The 21,167-nt window shown below is 43.7% G+C and overlaps 2 long non-coding RNA genes across 2 annotated transcripts in view; one reads left to right on the forward strand and one right to left on the reverse strand.

Annotated features, from left to right (window-relative positions):
* Nucleotides 1–635: 635 nt before the first annotated feature.
* On the reverse strand, nucleotides 636–15,636 carry LOC109281213 (uncharacterized). Its single transcript, XR_002087784.2, has 3 exons — nucleotides 15,509–15,636; nucleotides 1,900–2,026; nucleotides 636–1,043 (listed from the first exon to the last, which is right to left on the reverse strand). It is a non-coding gene; the product is annotated as an uncharacterized LOC109281213 (long non-coding RNA).
* Nucleotides 4,694–21,167, forward strand: part of LOC109281212 (uncharacterized) — a 29,546-nt gene continuing 13,072 nt past the window's right edge. Inside the window, exon 1 of the long non-coding RNA XR_009461611.1 lies at nucleotides 4,694–4,831. This is a non-coding gene — a long non-coding RNA (uncharacterized LOC109281212). The remainder of the gene's footprint in view (nucleotides 4,832–21,167) is intronic.

The raw sequence follows: 21,167 nt of genomic DNA on the forward strand, positions 1-21,167 counted from the left end.
TCTGCATTGCCAATGTAGACTCATAAGGCCAAATCTGAACTATTCTTTCCTCTATCACTTTTCCCTTGTCTCTTATATCACTGATAACTCCCACTATCTTCTGGCAGCTAGCTTGCCCCCCTGCCATTAGTTTGATTTAATTTCCTTTGTCCTTTGCCATCTTCATCCAGGCTTTTACCAAATTCTATTGCTTTTTGATTTACAGTGGACGCATCTACATGAAATGCTTTATTGCACAGTAGAGCTAATTACTGCATAGTAACCATCCGCATCTACATGTGCAGATGCTTACTGTGCAGTACTTGGCTCCAATTGTGAGTAAATTTGCTATGTGCAAATGCAAGTAGCAAATTTACTCAAGATTACTTATTGTGCAGTAGGGCATGTGCAGGTGCCTGACCAGGATCAAATATGCACCCAGTCAGCTGGGCAGCAGGAGGTTGGAGATTGTTCCATACCCCTGGGAGTTGCCTGCTGCTGGGACAGGCTCTGCCACTGGACCCCAAGTGGGGACTGTCGGGGCCGAGGGGCTGTGGCCAGCAGCCCGGGCACATGGGCCAGGGAAAAGGTTGGCACGGCGAACTAGAATTAGGCACTGACGTGTAGAGGTTGATTAAAGATTGTTTTACTTACACCATAGGTGGTCGCGGTGCAGGCAGGAAAACTTTCTTGAGTTGCAGTTACAAAAAGACACACGTGGAGTTTGCTAGGCTCCACAAAACAAACACGAACAGAGCTCTGGATACACACTCTTGGAGTTTGCTAGGCTTCGTGGAACAACCGAAACGAGAGTCCGAAAGGTGACTCTCGACGAGCGGGCAGGGTAGGGTACATCGAGGGATCATGTGGCAACGGGGAGAGAGTCTTGGTAGCTGATCAAACCACCGGTCAGCTCCGAGACACGCGTAGAGTTTGTTAGGCTCTACCACGTGGCTCAGAGTTCTCCATGAGATGGATGCGGAGTCCCCCTAAATGAGGTCCTCCCCGGAGATCTCCGACTTGGGCGGAAACTGCTCGAGCCAATTATGGTGGAGTCCACCTTCCTGAAGCAGAAAATTAGGCTTAGATTTTTTTAGAATAGCAGTCATGGGATTTTTAATCAAAACCCTTCAGTATAAGCAACCATTTCCTCTACTTGAACTCCAAACTCCTTCCCATCTTTATTCTCATGTCACACCTATATTGGCTTTAATGGAACCCAGATACAGGGGGCATGGACAGGCATAACACTTAAAATTATTTAAATGCAGTTTAAAATTGAAGCAGACAGGTACACAAGCCTGTTAAACCCATTTAAATTCACCTAAAATGGTTCAAAAGGGTACCTGGAAAATCAAGTACTATTTTGAATAGGTTTACTGTGGACTACTTCAGGGTTGTATGTGGACACAAGCATTCTGTGACAAGGGTCTGATTAGTCCTCCAGGCATTCCACACAGCATCGCTCTTCACCCCCTACCCCCCACATGCACTGATGCAACTGGCTTCTCTGGTATGTAGCCAGAATTGTACTGCCCCCCTTTTTCCTTTTGTTGGCACTTTTTATCAATTAACTCTCCCACACTTCATATTCAATAAAAACTATTTTTTTTGACAACCAGCTGTGCTCTCACACCCTACTTGACCTCAGCCCACCACCATACCTCACCCCCCAACCCCTGGGAACCAAAAAGCATAGATCCAAAGAGTATAACTCCCCTCCCCCCCACCCTCAACCCTCCCTGCAAGTCAGAGGAACACACTTCAGACTTTGCTGACTTGCAGACTATTGAAGTTTATTGAGCTTATGTTTAGGAACTAAGGGAAAGCATAAAAAGAACAATGCCCCCATATACAGGTCATCCACTCCCTGGACCTCCTAAAGCATGGGTGCAAGTACTCCCCCTGATCCCCACTCACCTACTGCAAAGCATGATGAACTGGGTGCTCACTCCCATCTCCTGATGTTGGAGCCACAGCACTTCATACCACTGCGAAATGGTTTCCAGTCAGTGACGTTTTGGACCAGTTGAGTTGTTCTGTGTGTCTGCATCCAGAGAGAAACTTTTAGGGCTTCTCTACACTACATTCAAGCATGCTAGGGAAGACCACTGTGAAAACATGCCCTGCCTATTCCCTCCCCCTCAAGCTGTACCCAATGTAACCATGTCAGAAACTGCTTGCAAGCATAGAGAGGTGCTCTAAAAACAATTCAGTCATGGCACAGATGAGGAGATGCCATGGTAGTCACTTCCCTATTTCTTAGGTTAACAGTTCTCATGGCAGAAAACAAGCATCTTGTGAAGGGTTTTTTTCTAAGTATTTATCATTTACTTCTTTTCCCATTGAAGTCAATGGGAGTTCTCAGTGGGAGCAAAAGTAGGCCTGTGCTGAATGCTTATAGTATTGCCAACCCCAACTACACAAAAATCATGAGTCAGGCCCCTCAATATCACATAGGTGGAGTACATATGTGCTTTGTTTGGCTCAAGTTTCTTTTCTTCTAGTTGAGTCTTTAGGGTTTTCAAGTTTTTTTCCTATCAGGATAAGGGCAAGGTATTTAAAAACATGAAGCCGGAGGTTCTTACATAATGGTACAGCCCCAGGAATTGGAACTTTAAGAAAAAAACACAAAATATTGAGAGATGATAAAATCACAAGTTGGCAAAGACACCTTTTCAAACCACTTACATTTTACTTTCTCTCAGATTCTTGATTAGGGGAGAAGTAAGCCCCCCCCCCCCCCTTCTCCCCCCTTCCCCTCCACAGTTTTGGCTCTGCTAATAATTCTACAAAAATAATTTCAGGTGAATTTTCTCTCCTTTTCCCTTCACTATGGCTGCTGTTAGAATCATCTTCTTGATCTTCCCAACATCCATGTGCATCTCTTTTCACACATTACATTTTCTTTTTTTTTTTTTTTTCTTTTTCTTCATGGCAAATACCATTGAACCAGACCAGAAGCCTGGAAGAAAAGCAATTTTAGGTTCTGTTCCCAGATAAGAAAGAAAATCCCTTCCTGTTACAGATTCCATAGAGAAGAGTGAACTAAAATGCAAGGCCTGATAAAGCTGACCTGTTTTTAAGCTCAGGCTGTGGGCTATGTTAGCACTGAAGACAAGCATTTCATGAAGGATTAGTCCAGGAGATATAGAAGAAAGAAAATCGTTTAACTCTCCTACTCCCCTGAGGGGACCTGTCTTTGTTTTCAGATACCAAGGCTGGAATGATACTGTTAATGATCTTGCTACTGAGATTGTAATTCATAACCTGCTGGATAAGTCACTGGGGGGCAAACTCTTCTAAGATTTCAAATCTTCTAACCGGTCCTGGAGAAATTTATGTTATTCACCAATATTATCAGGGAGCAAAAGATGAAAAAGGTCCACTGAGCTACCTAGTCCATTATCCCTGCAGCGTAGAATTGGTTTCTTCTCTGAGCCAGGTCTTCCGTGGGTGCAAATCAATTGAACTCCCTTGGAAGTTAAGAGTTACACTATGTTTATTTACATCCACTGAGAGTCTGGCCCTGCATGCAGTTAAGACTGACAGCTATTGAAGATTGACAACCTTAATATTAATTTGTGTCTCTGCAGGCAAACATGTTCTGAGCACCATCTACCAGTCAGCTGTGCTTTATTTACATTATAAGCTTATATACAGAAGTGTATTTTGTGCCATTCTCCTCCATTCTACCTGGTAGGTGCATCTACATGTGCAATCAATGCAAAGCAATAAACTACAGAGCAGTTTGAGTCAGAGTAAAGTACTCCCGGGAGCAGAGTCTAAAGAAACCCATGAACATGTACAAGTGCCCTACATGTGCTCCTGAGACAGCAGCAATTTGAACTGGGGTGAAGCAGACCTGGGCTGGCAGTAGGGACAATGGGGTCAGCCCTAGGCTCCAGGTAGTGGCATTGGGTGGCGAAGGGGCTGGTTTGGGCACATAGTGGAAGTGTGGAGCCATGTGACTAGGCAACAGTCAGGAGTCTGGCCCCTGGCTGGCTGGACTGACAGGGTACAATTTACATCTGTGGCCAGCATCGACATATGCATTTAATCAAAGTAAATTAGCCCCGGTGGAAGATAGTGCTGTCTCCATCAGTGCTTTCTTACTGCTGTGTTAATTAGTTTACCGCAGCCTAACACCTTTCCACGTGTAGACACTGATGCTTTACTCCACAGCTCTACTCTGCAGTTAAGCGCATGTGTAGAGGTGGACAGTGTTCCCAAAAGATCCATTGGTGTTCTGTGTTTTTTTTGGTATATTTTGCTTAAGGTTTATTAACTGGTAGCTCCTGGAACACCAGTTGGAACAATTACTACCTGCATGCCCAACTGCATGAAGCTCCATGTAACAGCAGTACATTGTGGCAGTGCTGATGATTCATTTGAAAAGTTGTCACAAATGGTGCTACAGTATGAAATGCATTTTCCAGTCACAAGGCTATAATTTCAGTCTCTCCCTCCCCTTTCAGCTTTCTCCCTCTCCTGGCTCATAAGTGCAGGCCCCCTCATAGATTGAGCATCTTTCTGTGATCGCCTTTGGCTGGGTGAGGTCCCCAACAACCTTTCCAGAAGAAAAAAAGAAAGTAAAAATATTCCCACGTATGGAGCTTGCAGGAAACAGGAAGTTGGCGACGGTGACCAGGGCTGTGACCTCACACATCTCTCCGACTAATGTAATCAGATACCGTGGCAGTTGGGAGAAAAAAGGAAAGAGAAGTCTGGCCCTGGGACCGCAAATCACAGACTGTGATGACAAGAGGGGGCCTAATAAAACTCAGCACCCTTCGCTTTTAAATGAAACAAGGGCAGGAGGGCATGATTTATTGCCTGAAGACTTCATGAGGTATCACTTACTTTGAAATGCCTTTAGCTAGGCAAGGTTGGAGTGTTGTTGTAGCTGTGCTCACCCAAGGAATATATGGGAAGTAAGGGTTCCTTTCCGTGTCTTTTACTGGACCAACTGCATAGCTGGAAGAAATGTTAAACAAGCTTTCAGGCACAAGTGCCCTTCTTCAAATCTGAGAAAGATCACTTGTGCCTAAAATCTTGTGCAATGGCTCCCCAGCTGTACAGGGGGTCCAGTAAAAAAATATCACCAACAAACCTTTGCTTCTTGTATTTAGCTGGGCAGTACAACTACAGAACTGGAAAGCATGGCTAAATCTGGGAGGAGATTAGTCCTTTATTTAAATTATTATTCTTCCTGTTATCATTATTATTATTATTATTAACAAAAGCAAACAAGTGTTATGTAGCAGGGGGTGAGAATGAGAATGTCTTCTATGGCTTTCTTTTATTTAGGCTACCCTTTTGTTCATAGGTACCAACTTTAGTTTTTGCCACTGGGTGCTTGCAGACAACCCCCCCCCCCCAAAACCTCAAAACAGTGCTTTAAACTCAGCATGTTTCCATCCTGAGCCTCACACGTGCCCAGAAGAGCCAGCACGTTTCCTCAACCAAGTTCTGCAGCATCTTTAAAGATCAGATGCTTTAGTGGGGCTTTTTTTGGTGCTTTTATCGAACAGCTGATTGAAACAGCTTTAGCTAAATCTTCCGATAAAGCACGGTTTGCTTGTTTTTTAATATCTGTAACCACCACCGCTGTGGCTCATGGGTGTTAAGCACTCTTATTTTTCAGTGGGTGCTTGAGCCCCAGAGCACCCATGGAATCAGTGACTATGCTCCAAAATAGGGGGAGGGAGCATCCCCTCCCCCCGTTTTGCCAAAATGAATAGTGATGCTGGGAGAAGGGAAAATTAGGAAAGCCCTGGACACTGAAAAGTGTCAGTGTATAAGACAGATTTAAAAAAAGCCATTGAATTCTGACTTTGTTCAAATGAATCAACAAGAGCAAGTGAACTTAATGGAATGGAGCTTCCTTTTGGATAGTTTATGGTCAAAATAAATTGCTTATAACATAGAGACCCCTGTAGAGATAAATCAAGGACAAACAAGCTCATTCTGTTGAAACAGAACAAGCCTAACTTGGCAGGTTGGGTTTCTCCACAAAAAAAAAAAAAAAAGTGGGGGGTGGCAGGGGGATTTTTTAGGTCTTTTGCAGAATGCCATTTTTCCCAGCCCTGTTTCTGCAGCAATTGTTTTCATGGCTCTGTCTTGTTTTTACCATTACTTGAAGAAAAAACAAACTGGTGATGGACGAACCTTGAAAGTTTCAGCAGTTCCATTTATACAAAGTGCCAAAAGGTCAAGTGACTCAAATATCTGTGAATCCACAAAATTGTGCTGAAATCACATGACTTTATGCTTCTTGGCAAGACTTCCAGCAACTCTTCTTTCTGGTGAAGTTGAGAACTGCATTTTTCTGCTTTATATTTTGATTCTTGGTCCAAATGAAAACCCAGAAGTTTAAAAACAAACACAAAAATTAAACAGAATGGAGAGAAGAGAGAAAAGGGAATTTAACAGATTTTTTTAACTTCATGCATATTTTAGTTCAGTTTTTACTGAAACTTTGAGCAGATATGCTCACTAGTTATTTTAAATGACTTGGCCACTATAGTGAAAAGCAAGGTATAAATGAAAGATAATAAGAGAAAGATAGTAAGATCCAAGCATGAGTTTGCCCTGGTCCTCCTTTATCCTGGCTACAAATCTTCATCAAGGGGAATTTCATCTGATTGAAGCAGAGAAATGTGGACCAGCTGGCACCAATTAGAAAGCATCAGTTTAAAAGATAGATTTAACTATAGTGCATTGCAGCTGAACCAATTATTTGGTCTTCACCTTTCCTAGGGTATGAATGAGCCAGGAGCCACATACCCAGGAGCATGCTCAGTTTCTGGATACACACTATAAATATATTAAATTATGTTGCTGAAACATTTTTGAGCAGAAGCAGCAGATTTTCATGGTGATAAAGGCTGGTTGGAAGTTGGTACTTCCTCCCTTGCCATCAGGTTTGGAGAATTTCAAAGCCTCTTACTATGGTTTCTATGTTGTATGGTAACAGCCCCTTTTTCTGGAGGATTTCCATGAAAATGAAAGTGAATGTATGCAATTCTGTTCCATTTTTCATTAAAGTCACACATCTCATTGCTAGCAGGCTTTTGCTGGACTTTTGGTCAGTTGCTTAAGACAGGTGTTTCTGCTGCAAACGAACTGATTTATTCAAACCTAAACATTTCTTAAAGTGCAGGGAACCTTTGTACATAAAGGACAGGTCGGGGAAGAAGGGGGGGGGGGTTGCACTTTATGTCAGTGAGCAATATACATCAACCCTCATCAAGACAGAATCCAAGGTTGAGGAAGTAGAAGGATTGTGGGTTAGGCTACATGGGGAGCAAGGAGAAAGGGATTTGGTGGTAGGGGTCTGCTACAGACCCCCACACCAAGGGGAAGAAATAGATGCGGGGCTCCTGAGGCAACTCTCGGAGACCATAAAAGCTAAAGAGACGGTAGTCATGGGGGACCTAAACTACCCGGACATCTGCTGGGAGACGCAGACAGCAAGGTCCCATCCCTCACGCAGGTTTCTAACCTGTGTACAGGACCTCCACCTGACACAGGAGGTGCATGGTCCCACTAGGGGGAATGCCATACTGGATCTGGTATTGGCAACAGGGGATGACATGATAGGGGACCTCCAGATCGGTAGCCATTTGGGAGACAGTGATCACCTAATAATAGAATTCAACATAAGACGGCGAGTGGGTAAGGTAACTAGTAGGGTGAAAGTGCTAGACTTTAGGAAAGCTGATCTCAATGCACTTAGGCGATTAGTCAAGGACGCACTGCAGAGTAGGAGTTTTGAAGGGATGGGAGCCCAAGAAGGGTGGCTGTGCCTTAAGGAAACGATCCTTCGGGCACAAAGCAAGACAATCCCCGAGCGAGGCAAAAGAGGGAAAGGGGCCAGGAGGCTTCCATGGCTGACCAGAGAAATCCAGGGCAGCCTAAGGGCCAAAAGGGGAGCACATAAAAGTGGAAACAAGGTGAGATCACTAAAGATGACTATACCTCCTCTGCTCGTGCTTGTAGGGAGGCAGTTAGGCGGGCCAAAGCTACCATGGAGCTGAGGATGGCAACCCAAATAAAAGACAACAAGAAATTGTTTTTTAGATATATAGGGAGTAAAAGGAAGGCCCAGGGAGGAATAGGACCCCTGCTAAATGGGCAGAAACAATTGGTGACAGACAGGGGGGACAAGGCTGAACTCCTCAATGAGTTCTTTGCCTCAGTGTTCCTAAGTGAGGGGCACGACAAGTCTCTCACTGGGGTTGTAGAGAGGCAGCAGCAAGGCACCAGACTTCCATACGTAGACCCTGAGGTGGTGCAGAGTCACTTGGAAGAACTGGATGCCTTTAAGTCGGCAGGCCCGGATGAGCTCCATCCGAGGGTGCTGAAGGCACTGGCCGACATCATTGCAGAGCCACTGGCGGGAATATTCAAATGCTCATGGCGCACGGGCCAAGTCCCGGAGGACTGGAAAAGGGCTAACGTGGTCCCCATTTTCAAAAAGGGGAGGAAGGAGGACCCGGGCAACTATAGGCCGGTCAGTCTCACCTCCATCCTTGGTAAAGTCTTTGAAAAAATTATCAAGGCTCACATTTGTGAGAGCCCGGCAGGGCAAATTATGCTGAGGGGAAACCAGCACGGGTCTGTGGCGGGCAGATCGTGCCTGACCAATCTAGTCTCTTTCTATGACCAGGTTACGAAACGCCTGGACACAGGAGGAGGGGTGGATGTCGTATACTTAGACTTCAGGAAGGCCTTCGATACGGTATCCCACCCCATACTGGTGAACAAGTTAAGAGGCTGTGATGTGGATGACTACACAGTCCGGTGGGTGGCGAATTGGCTAGAGGGTCACACCCAGAGAGTCGTGGTGGATGGGTCGGTCTCGACCTGGAAGGGTGTGGGCAGTGGGGTCCCGCAGGGCTCGGTCCTTGGACCGATACTCTTTAATGTCTTCATCAGTGACTTGGACGAGGGAGTGAAATGTACTCTGTCCAAGTTTGCAGATGACACAAAGCTATGGGGAGAAGTGGACATGCCGGAGGGCAGGGAACAGCTGCAGGCAGACCTGGATAGGTTGGACAAGTGGGCAGAAAACAACAGGATGCAGTTCAACAAGGAGAAATGCAAAGTGTTGCACCTAGGGAGGAAAAATGTCCAGCACACCTACAGCCTAGGGAATGACCTGCTGGGTGGCACAGAGGTGGAAAGGGATCTTGGAGTCCTAGTGGACTCCAAGATGAACATGAGTCTGCAGTGTGACGAAGCCATCAGAAAAGCCAATGGCACTTTATCGTGCATCAGCAGATGCATGACGAATAGGTCCAAGGAGGTGATACTTCCCCTCTATTGGGCGCTGGTCAGACCGCAGTTGGAGTACTGCGTGCAATTCTGGGCGCCACACTTCAAGAAGGATGCAGATAACCTGGAGAGGGTCCAGAGAAGGGCAACTCGTATGGTCAAGGGCCTGCAGACCAAGCCCTACGAGGAGAGACTAGAGAAACTGGACCTTTTCAGCCTCCGCAAGAGAAGGTTGAGAGGCGACCTTGTGGCTGCCTTTAAGTTCATCACGGGGGCACAGAAGGGAATTGGTGAGTATTTATTCACCAAGGCGCCCCCGGGGGTTACAAGAAACAATGGCCACAAGCTAGCAGAGAGCAGATTTAGATTGGACATTAGGAAGAACTTCTTCACAGTTCGAGTGGCCAAGGTCTGGAACGGGCTCCCAAGGGAGGTGGTGCTCTCCCCTACCCTGGGGGTCTTCAAGAGGAGGTTAGATGAGTATCTAGCTGGGGTCATCTAGACCCAGCACTCTTTCCTGCCTATGCAGGGGGTCGGACTCGATGATCTATTGAGGTCCCTTCTGACCCTAACATCTATGAATCTATGAATCTATAACTTAGCCAAGACAAAACTCCCGGGTAACCAAATCCTGTCCATTTACACAGGCTTCTACGGAGAAACTAGAGAAGAGAATAGGAGCACTTGGCACCCAAATGATAAGTTCTATAATGTCCCACAGATGTGGTTTCATATCAACCCAAGCCATGATATTCTGCCATTTCCAAATTGAATTTTTTTCTGGGCTTTTTACTTGTTGGAAATGTGGGTATTTTGACTTTTTGACTTGTCCTGGTATGAAAACAAATGTTGTTATATTGTACTTTGCTAGGAAAGGGAATTTCAGTTCCACTTACAAGTATTAGCAGACTTTTTTAACACAAAGACAGTAGAGAAATGTTATGTTCATTTTCCAGGTGTGAAACTGAGACACATGACTGATTAGATGCCTCAGTCCAGTCCCCTAGCTATTGGACTCCTCCTCTCCTTCTCAGGTAGATATAAAAATTCCACTCCTCTCCGAAAATGGGCCCTGTATGTTTTTTGTCATGATGACAGAAAAGGACTAAAAAGACCTCAGTGTAGCAAAGCCAGTCCTTACTTACAGGAGACCTTCATATAAGCCTTCATATGGGGGACATACAAAAACCTAGATAGATAGACAGATCAGCAGGAAAACAGGCAATTATATGCAGTTCTTAAACACTATGGTGGTAACACATTGGAACATAGGACTGGAGGGGACATCCTGGATTATCATATCCAACCTTCTGCTCTCTTAAATACTATGCCAGTTAATCGCTTTTATGAACTGATTGAATTCCATCTTAAAACTTCTTGGGTTTTTTTGCCCCCACTAATTCTATTGCAAGGCTATTACAGAACCTCACTGCTCTAATAAGTAAGCACCTTCATCTAATTTCCAACTTAAATTAATTAACAGGTTTATAAACACTTCTTCTTGTTCCATCATTGCTTTTTAGCTAAAATAACTCTCTTAACCCCAGGAGTTCACCCCCTGATGTATTTACACAGAGCAATCATACACCCTCTTAGTCTTTGATTAAACAAGCCAAGGTCTTCTAGTTTCCTTCTGTATGTTAAGCTCTCCATGCTGCCTGCTCAGCCTAGCAGCTCTTCTCTGGACCTGTTCCCATTTGAATTGATTTGTTTTGAACATGGGTGGCCAAAACTACACATAGCATTTCAGCTGGAGTCATGCCAGTGCCCTGTATAAAGGTGCTGCTAATACTTCTCTATTTCTACTAAATCACATTTACCTGATATGGCTGATAGAGTGACAGACAGATAGGAGTACATATGAAGAAAAGATAAGCTTTGCATATATTAAAAGGTAAAAGGGAATAGGAGAGTGGCCTGATGAAAGCCCACCAGTTTAATAAAAGCAGTGCGCACAATCCATGTCCAATAAAACAGAAGTCCTCTTCAGAGTATGTACCAGTTAGAGAAACAGATGTGATAAAAAGTATGGTGGTGCATAAATTTTTGATTGATGTGCAAATCTCAGGAATGTGAAGGTTTATAATCACCACAGATAAGGTCCCAAATGTCGGTTGCCTAAGGGCTTTATTGAACTCTTTGAACATCTAGGATTTGGAATCCGTGTGATTGCACTGGAATTTACATGAGGACGAGCTATCTCACAAGATCACCAGTAAGCCCTCCAGAATCATGCAAGCCACTTCACATTTGAAAAAACTCGAACTGAAAAGCTTCTCATTAAGTTTGGCTTGGCTGGTACTTAATTTGTCAGATTAGTTCATCTATTCTTAATGGAAGGTTAAGACCTGGCAAGTTTCTACTGCATGTTACATTGATGCAAAACTTTAAACACAAAATAGCACTATTCATCTTGGTCCTGCATATTCCATAAGAGAAGATACCATCCTTCTCCAAAGGGCTCACATTCTGGACCCAAGAAACAATGGAATTCAGAAAGTTAATACACTAGCTGACCAAATGCAAGTCCAATCTCTGAACACTGCTGTAGTAGAGTTAGCTTCTGGTTAAAAGTTAACATGAGCCTAGGTTCTATCACTTTACAATGTGTAACCTGCTTCTAGTAAATGATAAACTTCTAAGGGTTCAGTCCAACTTGCTAGATATCCAGTTTTGTTTTATATAGCTATTTATGGGGGAAAAAATCCTTACATTGAAAAGTAAAGAAAATAAAAGATGATGCCTGTTTTGTTTTAAAACTGAAAAGCATAGATGACAATCATATTGGAATCTATGAGATCTATATTGTACAACACAATATTTGTCTTAAAGTGAAATAGAGGCCCAGAGAAAGGCGCCAAACTGAAAACACTAAAAGGAGGCTAGACATAAGGAAAAACTTCTTTATAAGTCAAGTACCGAGGGTTTGGAACAGGCTCCCCCCAGAGGTGGTACAGTCACCCACCCTGGTGATCTTCAAAAAGTGTCTTGATGCCCATTTTGCTGGGGCCATCTGATCCCAGCAGTCTCTCCTGTCCAAATGCAGGAGGGCTGGACCTGATGATCTGTAAGGTCCCTTCCAGTCTGTAACAACTATGAAACTATGGAAGGCCACTAGTTAAGCACTGAACAGGTATAGCATGTGAAACAGTAGTAAACGCTTCTTCACAGTGCTTCAACCATGACTTGGAAGAACCACATCCAAGTTGTAGGTCAGTTTATTTCCTTTTCAGTCCTTTACCACTCCTCTAAAAAGCATGTCAGTAACTGTTATCTTTAAGTTTGTTTTATGGGAGGAACTAGAGGACATCATACAAACAGGGCCTGCCTCAGCTCCAAAGGGGCAAAAAGGAATCCTTTTATTGACTTCAGTGGGGGTAGGATCCAGTCTGGATGCAAACAAGTTGTTTGCATTTAGCATTGCTTTCCTCCCTTTATTCTTTTCCTTTACTTTTCAAAGACTTTTTAAAGACTCACCCTTCAATAAATCACTCATGGAGCCTTGAATAACATGCTATATTCTGAGTATGTATTAATGAACCACGTCCCTGTGTTGCAGTGTCAGGACATTGGCAGTGTCTTCCTCACCCCTGCTTTTTCTTATGGCATTGTATAGGATCCTTGAGCTGTGTATGAGGGTTCAAAGTGGTGATTTAAGGAACTTCTTGGGTAAATGATTGCCAGTGACCCAATGACACAGGCAATATTCCAGGCCTAAGCCTATGTTCCTATGTTATTGTGCTAATAGAAAATTAACCTGTAGAAATCCTGCCACGGGTGAGGCCCCATGTACCACAAACCACATTAGATCTCCATTATGTATCAGGGACTCTAGATGCATTTATCTATTCCACTAGCTAGCTACAGCATGACAGGATCTGAGTGTTTTTCATTACTTAAAAGATGTAATTATTTCACCCGTGCACTCTCTCTCTCTCTCTCTCTCTCTCTCTGTCCCCTGTCCCTGACATCAAACTATTGCCCCCTTGTACTACAGAGGATGAAGATTCAGCACAAAGCTCAAAGTTGCAGCACAGCCTAGCAGTTGATCTGCACTGAGGTGCTAATTGTGGTTTGCAGTCTCTTTCATACACCCAGTGGAACCAGATTAAAACTGAGGGAAGAATCAGGCTGTATCATAGCAGCAGCATGCCTATGTTTGCTTTAGACATTTTTGTCGTTAGTTAGATAAGTTATTTGAAAACCTCAGTCACCTCAGTGCTCATTCAGAAGCAAATCTTCAGGCAGTCATCAGTGTCTTTACCAGGGCATACAAGAAAATGGTACCCACGCTTAAAATTCAGAAGACTAAGGTCCTCCATTAATAAGCTCCTAATGAACAGTCCCCAGCTCCGGTACTTCAGAGTTATAGTGAGACTCTGGAGAACACTGAGTATTTCCTGTAGCTTGGAAGCTGTCTCTCACAAAAGGCTGACATCAACAAAGAAACCTAACATCATCTATTAAAATTCAAATTAAAGATTTGAACAGATAGGAAAAGTATCTGCTACATAGGACAGACAGTACGAGAGCTATCAATCTTCACATTGCAGGCCATAAGCTGATCACCAGCTAAGTTCACACAGAAATCCCTCCACTAGACTTGTAGAGTATTGCACAATTGACCATATGTACCATCTGAGACACAGAGGAGGGCGTCAGCTTCCTTTGAAGCATCCAGTACAAAATACAGTCAGAGGCAGGATACCAGACTATACGAACATTGCTCTATTCCAGTATAGCAGTTTTATGTACCTTATGTAGAGTGGAAAAGGGAAAAGAGAAATGAAACCCCACCCATGTTCACGGTGATTGCAGAAACATACAGCTGCCAGAAACAATTCTGCTTACCCAGCACTTGAGTACAGCAGGATTTCCAATAAAACATTTCCAGCTTTTGACTCAGTCTTGCTCACATGAAAGTCAATGAGAATTTGTCATGGACTTCACAGAGCAGAGGATCTGGCCCTAATCCTAGAGATTTCAAAAGGCAGCAGAAGCAAAAGGACACAGAGGCTGCCAAAATGTGGAAGAAAACGAGCAATTTAGTGTTACATGTGCAGGTGACTATTTTCTTTTCCTGTTTGAAATGATTACATCAGTCTTTAATCTGTAGGTTTTTTTCTTTTTAATTTCAATTTTCCTTTCTCTCCCACTCCCACGATTTTCTTTATGACTTAGCGTCAGTGTAGGTTACAGACTTCCTGTGGCACTTTTATGAGCTGCCAGAAAGGAAGTGACCTGGTTATGGCTCCAGGACTTCAAGCCACCTCAGCAATGCTTTTTCCTTTTGGATTGCAGTAACATGATGGGAGGATAATGATCAGAGCTCCTTAGTGCATGTGAAGCTGGCAGGCAAAGAGTACATATTGTCATCTATTTGCAACACCATTAGTGTGTTTACAACACCATTAATGTCTGTGTGCCTGCTCTTTTATGAAGCCTTTAGAAAATCACTTCAAACAGAAGCTGTAGAATTAGACTGCAACTTTATTTTTTAGCAGCCTGGGTTAGTTACAGCAAATGCCTCTCTGAAAATAACTCATTAATCAAGGGAGTTGGCCATGGGTGGGACCGTCCGGAGTCCAAGTTCGACAGCTCTTACGTAGGAGGATGCCACAATGTTATCACTGAGGAAATCCATATGCTTGATTTTACATGCACAAGTAGTGTCACTAGTTCCTGGAGACAGCAGAAAGAGAAAGTACAGGCTAACCTTGTTCTCTGCACATAGTAATGTTTAATATGATAAAGTGTTCCTCTGTCTTTCAGTTCCACTAAGTAAGAGTTCACATACCCTAAATGCAACGTAAACAACAATCCTCTAGAATGCATCTACATAACTCCCTTTTTAATTTACTTTGTTACTTCATCTCACCCCTTCAGACACCTTTGCTCTATAAATCTCCCTCTCAAGCTCTTTTAATATTCCCAAGATTCAGGTAGATCCCAAGAACTCTAATAGAACAGCTGAGAATTTTACAATTATATCGCCACCATCACAGAAGCACAGATGTTAGAAAAGTAAGAGATGGAAAATGCCAGTTAGGTCATCCACCTTCTGCCGGTGCACAATTATTCCCCACAGTGTATTGTCTGGCTCAGTCTAATTTTAAATACCCAAGTTAATAGGGGTTTTACCTTAGGAGAAAGTTCCACATCATGATACTGTCAAGAAGTTTTTCCTGGCTTTCAGACTATATTTCCCCTTTTTACTGTTTTCTCTCACAAATGCTATTATACTCACATGTTCCACAGGAAATTTTCCTCTTTGTTGTTAGAGTAAAATTCTGACTTTTTCCGGCTGTATACATGCACTGTTTCTTTGGCTCTGTAGCCAGATGCCAGGTAAGAGAAGCACAGGGACGTTCTCAGTGGGAGCACTGTTGTTAAGTGGAGATGTAGTGTAGTTCAAGGCCCCTGGCACATATTCATTTAAAGGCACCACAAAGTCTGATCCCTGATCCTAACAATCTCACTTCCTTCCATGCCACACGTGCATGGCAGGGGATGTGATCTGGGGATCGAGATTAGATCCCAATCATGCCATTTCTACTTGCCAGTGCAGGGGGACCTGAGATCATGATCCCCTACTCCCCTTGTATGGGGAAGTTGAAAGCCAGGTTCTTGAAGGTCTGTGGCTGAGACCAAATATCAGCTGACTGCCAGTCATGACCTAGACCCGCTACATGTGCAATTCAAGGTGTCATGCAAACCAGCCATAAAAATGTTCCACATGTTCTACATCTACAAATGTTCTACATAATACGTAGAACATTTTTATGTCCTGTTTGCAATGTTATGGTACCTTAAGTCAGATGCACTTGTAGCATCCTTGCCATTTATGTCATGATTAACACATTGACTTAAACTGTACCTTAGTACATGCAAGGCACCCCTCTATAACTTTTATGAATTGATCAGCACCCCATTTTAAAAACTTATTTATTACTAATTTATTACTGTGCATATCTCCTTGCAGAGGAGCTAGGCAGTGGGATCAGGGACATGGCCAGGAAGGGACTGAGCCTGAGCCTATGTTTATCTGCTTATCCCCTTGCGCTTATCTCCTCCCACATCACAGCACCCTTCAAAGGATATTGCTGCACCTATGTATAGGGTTAGAGATACTTCTCTGTTCATTATTTTGATAAATTCCCCCCTTCAGTGTTGGAAGAAGGCAAATCTCCAATTTTTTGCTATTTTCATATGAGGTGTCAGACTCTGACTCACTTTTAACCAGTGTAAATAAACAGTAAGATAAGTATTGCCACAAGCTAAGTACTGCCACAAGTATTGCAGCCCCTGAAAACAAGGGTAGCCCCACTGCCTAGAACTAGTCAGGTTCACACCAGTTCAAGATCTGGCTCCTTCTTTGATAGGTCCATACAGTGGTTTGATTCAAGAAACCATTTTATCAGATTCAAGCAGCAGGAGAGCTTAACAAAGACAGTGGGAAAGCATACATTAGATCATTAATTGATGCAATGTGGAGTAAGGATGAAAATGACTTGCCTTCACTGAGGAATGAGATCAGCTTGACTATGACATCATTTTAAAAAAATCGGATAGACATTTCATTCCTAAATAAAAAGCATTTGACAAATTGGCATGCTTTTACCAAAGGGTCAGAGGCCTGAGGAAAACATTGAAGCTTTTATAAAGGATCTTTGGGGTCAATCCAGTGCCCAATGACGTTAATGGGAGACTTTGTGAATCACTTGTTGCAGTAAACCACCTCTGGAGACAGGATACTGGATTAGACTGACCACAATCTGATTCAGTATGGCAATTTCCTATATTCCTTTGTTCATACTCATCTCTAAGTTATATATTTTCAACTATTAAGCTTTTTTTCTCCTTCTGATTCAATTCCTAGATTCCTCTGATCATTTCTGAGATTCTGAACTGACCCAGTTTAACAATATATTTCTGATAACAAGGTGCCTATAAATGGATACAGTATTCTAACTGAAGCTGAATGGAGAGAGAATCTAATAGCTATCTTAGATATCTGTCGGGCCCAGAACTAATGGACTTTTCCTACTCTAGCACATTGTGAACTCATGCTTAAATTCTGGTTCACTTTCACCCATACTGCTCTCTTCCAATATTTCCACATTCCATGTTTCACTTGCACTACATATTTGAATTTGAATTTATTTACCTACACACTGCTTTAGCTTGTTTTCAGAAGTATAGCTCAACTGTGCTTTTTTCTGCTTATAATTCTAAGATTTCTAAATTCATTTTATTATTTCTCCTTTCTCCTAAGTTTTTTCACCATTTTCAGTGTAATGCCATGTGGCACATCATTTATTCCATTTCACTGATCACTAATGGAGATATGGAATAAGGGCCAGATCTGAAGGCCACTGAAGTTAATGGGAGGTCTCTAAAGGACACCTGAGAAACATCATACACTGGAATGTGTTATTCAGTTGCACTTTGCTTAATACCATTGGCCAATTTACAGTCATCGTGGCAGTGCCCAGGCCATATCCAAGCAAACTAAACTGTTTTTTCAAGTCAGCTTGCATGCAACCCTTAATGAAATACTTTAGTAAAAAAAAGCATGTATTACCCTTGACTGCATTCTCTAATAAAAAAAATGACTATAGGTTTTGTCTGGCACTATTTACTCTTTAGAAACATATGATGCTTATTGCTGATGATTCTGCTGCTCTATAGATCAGGGGTTGGCTGCCACACCTGGGCTGGGCAGCATACAGCTGGGCCCATTCCGCTGCCACTTATCCCCCCACTCCCTTTAGCCCTTGCTCTGGCATGGGCACAGCTTCCAGCCAGTGGGGAGCTGTGCCAGGGCCAGGCAGCTTCCAGCTGTATGTGCACTGCAGCCAGGAGGCAAGTGTGGGGGCGAACAGGGAAAAGCAGTAGCACTTTTTTCAGCTGCCAGGCCCTGACACAGCTCCCCTCTGGGTGGAAGCTGTGCTCGAACCAGAACTGAGGGGCTGGGAGAAGTGGCAGTGGTGATCAGAGCACAGCTCCCAAGTGCTTCCCCCTGCCATGGGTGCAGGGAAAGCCTCCCACCCTTGAAGCACCACTGAAACCACTAAACCCACATCAGACCAAGTCAGGCTGTTAAAGGTTGCTGGCCACTGCTCTAGATGGACTAATGCTAGTAAGTGATGCAATGTGTCACCATGGTTACAAACCCATACCCTATTAAGTCATAGAATCATAGAAAATTAGGGTTGGAAGGGACTGCAGGAAGTCATCTAGTCCAACCCCTGCTCAAAGCTGGACCATCCCTAATTATATCATCCCAGGAAATGCTTTGTCTATCTGGGTCTTAAAAACCTCCAAGGATGGAGATGCCACCGCCTTTCTGGGTAACCTGTTCCAGTACTTTACTATGCAACTAGTGAAAAAGTTTTTACTAATACCTAGCCTAAACTTCCCTTGCTGCAACTTGAAACCATTGCTTCTTCTTTTATTGGTATACAAATGTGCAGCACCATATACCATTCCAGTGCTTATTTCTTCATTTTAGAGAGGCCCTGTTTAAAGCTGTACTTCTGCTCTTTGTTTGGTCTGCTGCCTTAGCATTGCAACTCCAAGTATGTTCACACTGCATATGAAGCACCAGCAATTCCATCCTTTCTGACAGGTTGACTAACCAGAACTAGCACTGGAGCCAAAAGTGATTCATGTAAAACATAACCACTAGTATCCCTGAACATGGGCAGGTCCAGGTGGGGTGTGGCAGTGCAGTCACACTCCCCTTCCACTGCTACTGTTGTCCCCATCTGACCCAGGCCTCAGAGCTGCCCCTGCCTCACTCCAGCAATGTGTTGCAGCTACACAGGATGCCAGGCATGGCAGAGGACAAAATCAGCAGAGGCCAAGTTTCTTCTTCCTGCATCTGCTGCCTGCCATCCATGCTCCTCCGCTGTGATCCATGCTGGCAGAGAACCTGTCCCAAACCACCATTGCTGTACCTGACTGGCACAGCCATGTGGGTGCAGGGGGTACAGCCACAGAGCTGCTCTGCCTTGCCCTATCCATGGGCTACAGGGAGCAGCCGGGCAGGGTACCAGGCTCAGCTGGGAACAGCAGAGATGGCAGGCTGGTTCCTCCTTCTAGTGCCTGCTCCCAGCCAGTGGAGAACGCCTTGGGGGAAGTGGGTAGGGAGCAGGCACTGGAGGAAAGAACCCGCACACCACTGCCACTGTCCCTGGCCCACACCCAGCACCCCACACAGCCACTCCCCACAGCTCCTGGCTGGAGCAGGGATGGAGTTGCTCTGGAGCTTTCTTGGTCCCTGGGACAATAGCACAGGTCCCTGGGTCTGCACAGGTCCCTCCCTTCATGAACCTGCTCCCTGCCCAGCTCCCCAGTGCTCCCCACCAGCCCAAGGGCTCCAACAGGCCTCTCCTCAATCCTCCCATGGTCTGAGGATATGGGTGCTGCACCCCCTTTCAGTAAAGCCTGGATCCATCCACATCCCTGAATATACCAGAACCATCATGAATTGGCTCTATTTATAGCTGATGGACGGCTCAAGGGGCAAACTTATTTAATTATAAATATGGCCTAAACATTTTATAAAATATAACATACTTCTGAAGAATGTGTAAGAAGCACAAAGGACAGTGGTCACCTTTAAGTGACTGAAGAAGCTGGAAGAAGTTATAGCCTTTCCATGGAGACTATTGCTTAGAAGGTTATAGCAGGCCACACGTAGAGATAGATGAAATTTACCCAGTGCTAAAATTTCAGTGAAGTAAACTTTTGAGTGCTTTCAACAGAAATGCAATGGGATATTATACATGTACATGTTTCATTTAATATAAATAGACATGCACTCATATACATACATACAAACAAGTATATGTGCATGTATACATACACATACACACCCATTTTTTTTTTTTTTTACCTCTTATCAGTAATCACACCATTAGTTGTTTAGGTAGCTCAAGGATTTATTAAACAGTAGCTTAAGGAGCTGAGGAATCTGAAGTATTTAATAGGATCATGGGAGTAGAAGTATGCAGAACCCAAAGAAGTTATGCAGATAGTCCACTTCAGTTACCAGGAAAGAGCAGTCTGGTCCTTAAAGCCCAATTCTGCAATCATATTTGTACTGGCAGACTGCTGTGCCTAAGAAATGCCTCATAGGCTTCAGTGTACTTCCAAACAAGTGCAAAAGTCCACTTGGATCTGATTGCTTAATTAGGGCCTAAATTACTCACAGAAGCAAAAGTTGTTCGCAACCAAAAAGCGATAGTGAATTAAGGAACAGAAAAACACTAACATTTGCAGACAGTTGTTACTTAGGCCCCTTTAAAAGTGGGACCATTTGTTAAAGTTTTATCTAGGTCTGGATTTGCATTTTAAGCACTCCCAGTTTAGGTACATTTCTTTTTTTAGAATTGGTTTGGGCCCACATCTCTGAGAAGGTTGAGTCTGTCCTTTTTCTATTGGGTATATCACTTGTGGGAAGCCCTGATTTTGTGTGCGCGCATGTATGTGTGTGTGTGTGTGTGTGTGTGTGCATGCATGCATCAGTGCATGAATGTGTGTGTGTATGTCTGAATTTGGTGTTCCCTTTTGTCAAAAAATTATGGCTTGACCTTGAGAAGCATATGCGCTTTTGCTTTTTCTATGGTTGGTCTGAAAGGGAGTTAAGGGTAATAACTGCACACCTGCTTCTTGCTCTTACTAGATTTTATTAAAAGAAGAATAAAAGAGAAAACAATTAGCCTGGGTCATTTTCAATGGAAATATTCCTCTCTAGCTGATCCTGATTGTTCTATGGATGGGCCTTTATGAATAATAAGCAGTCACCATGGACAGCAGCCTTTCCCAGCCCTGACACTTCCAGACTGATGGGCTGAGCTGCAAATGCCTGTAAAATGAGACAATGAGGCAGAATTTGA

This window comes from Alligator mississippiensis, chromosome 1 (genome assembly GCF_030867095.1).
Source record: "Alligator mississippiensis isolate rAllMis1 chromosome 1, rAllMis1, whole genome shotgun sequence".
NCBI classification, from domain to species: Eukaryota; Metazoa; Chordata; order Crocodylia; family Alligatoridae; genus Alligator; species Alligator mississippiensis.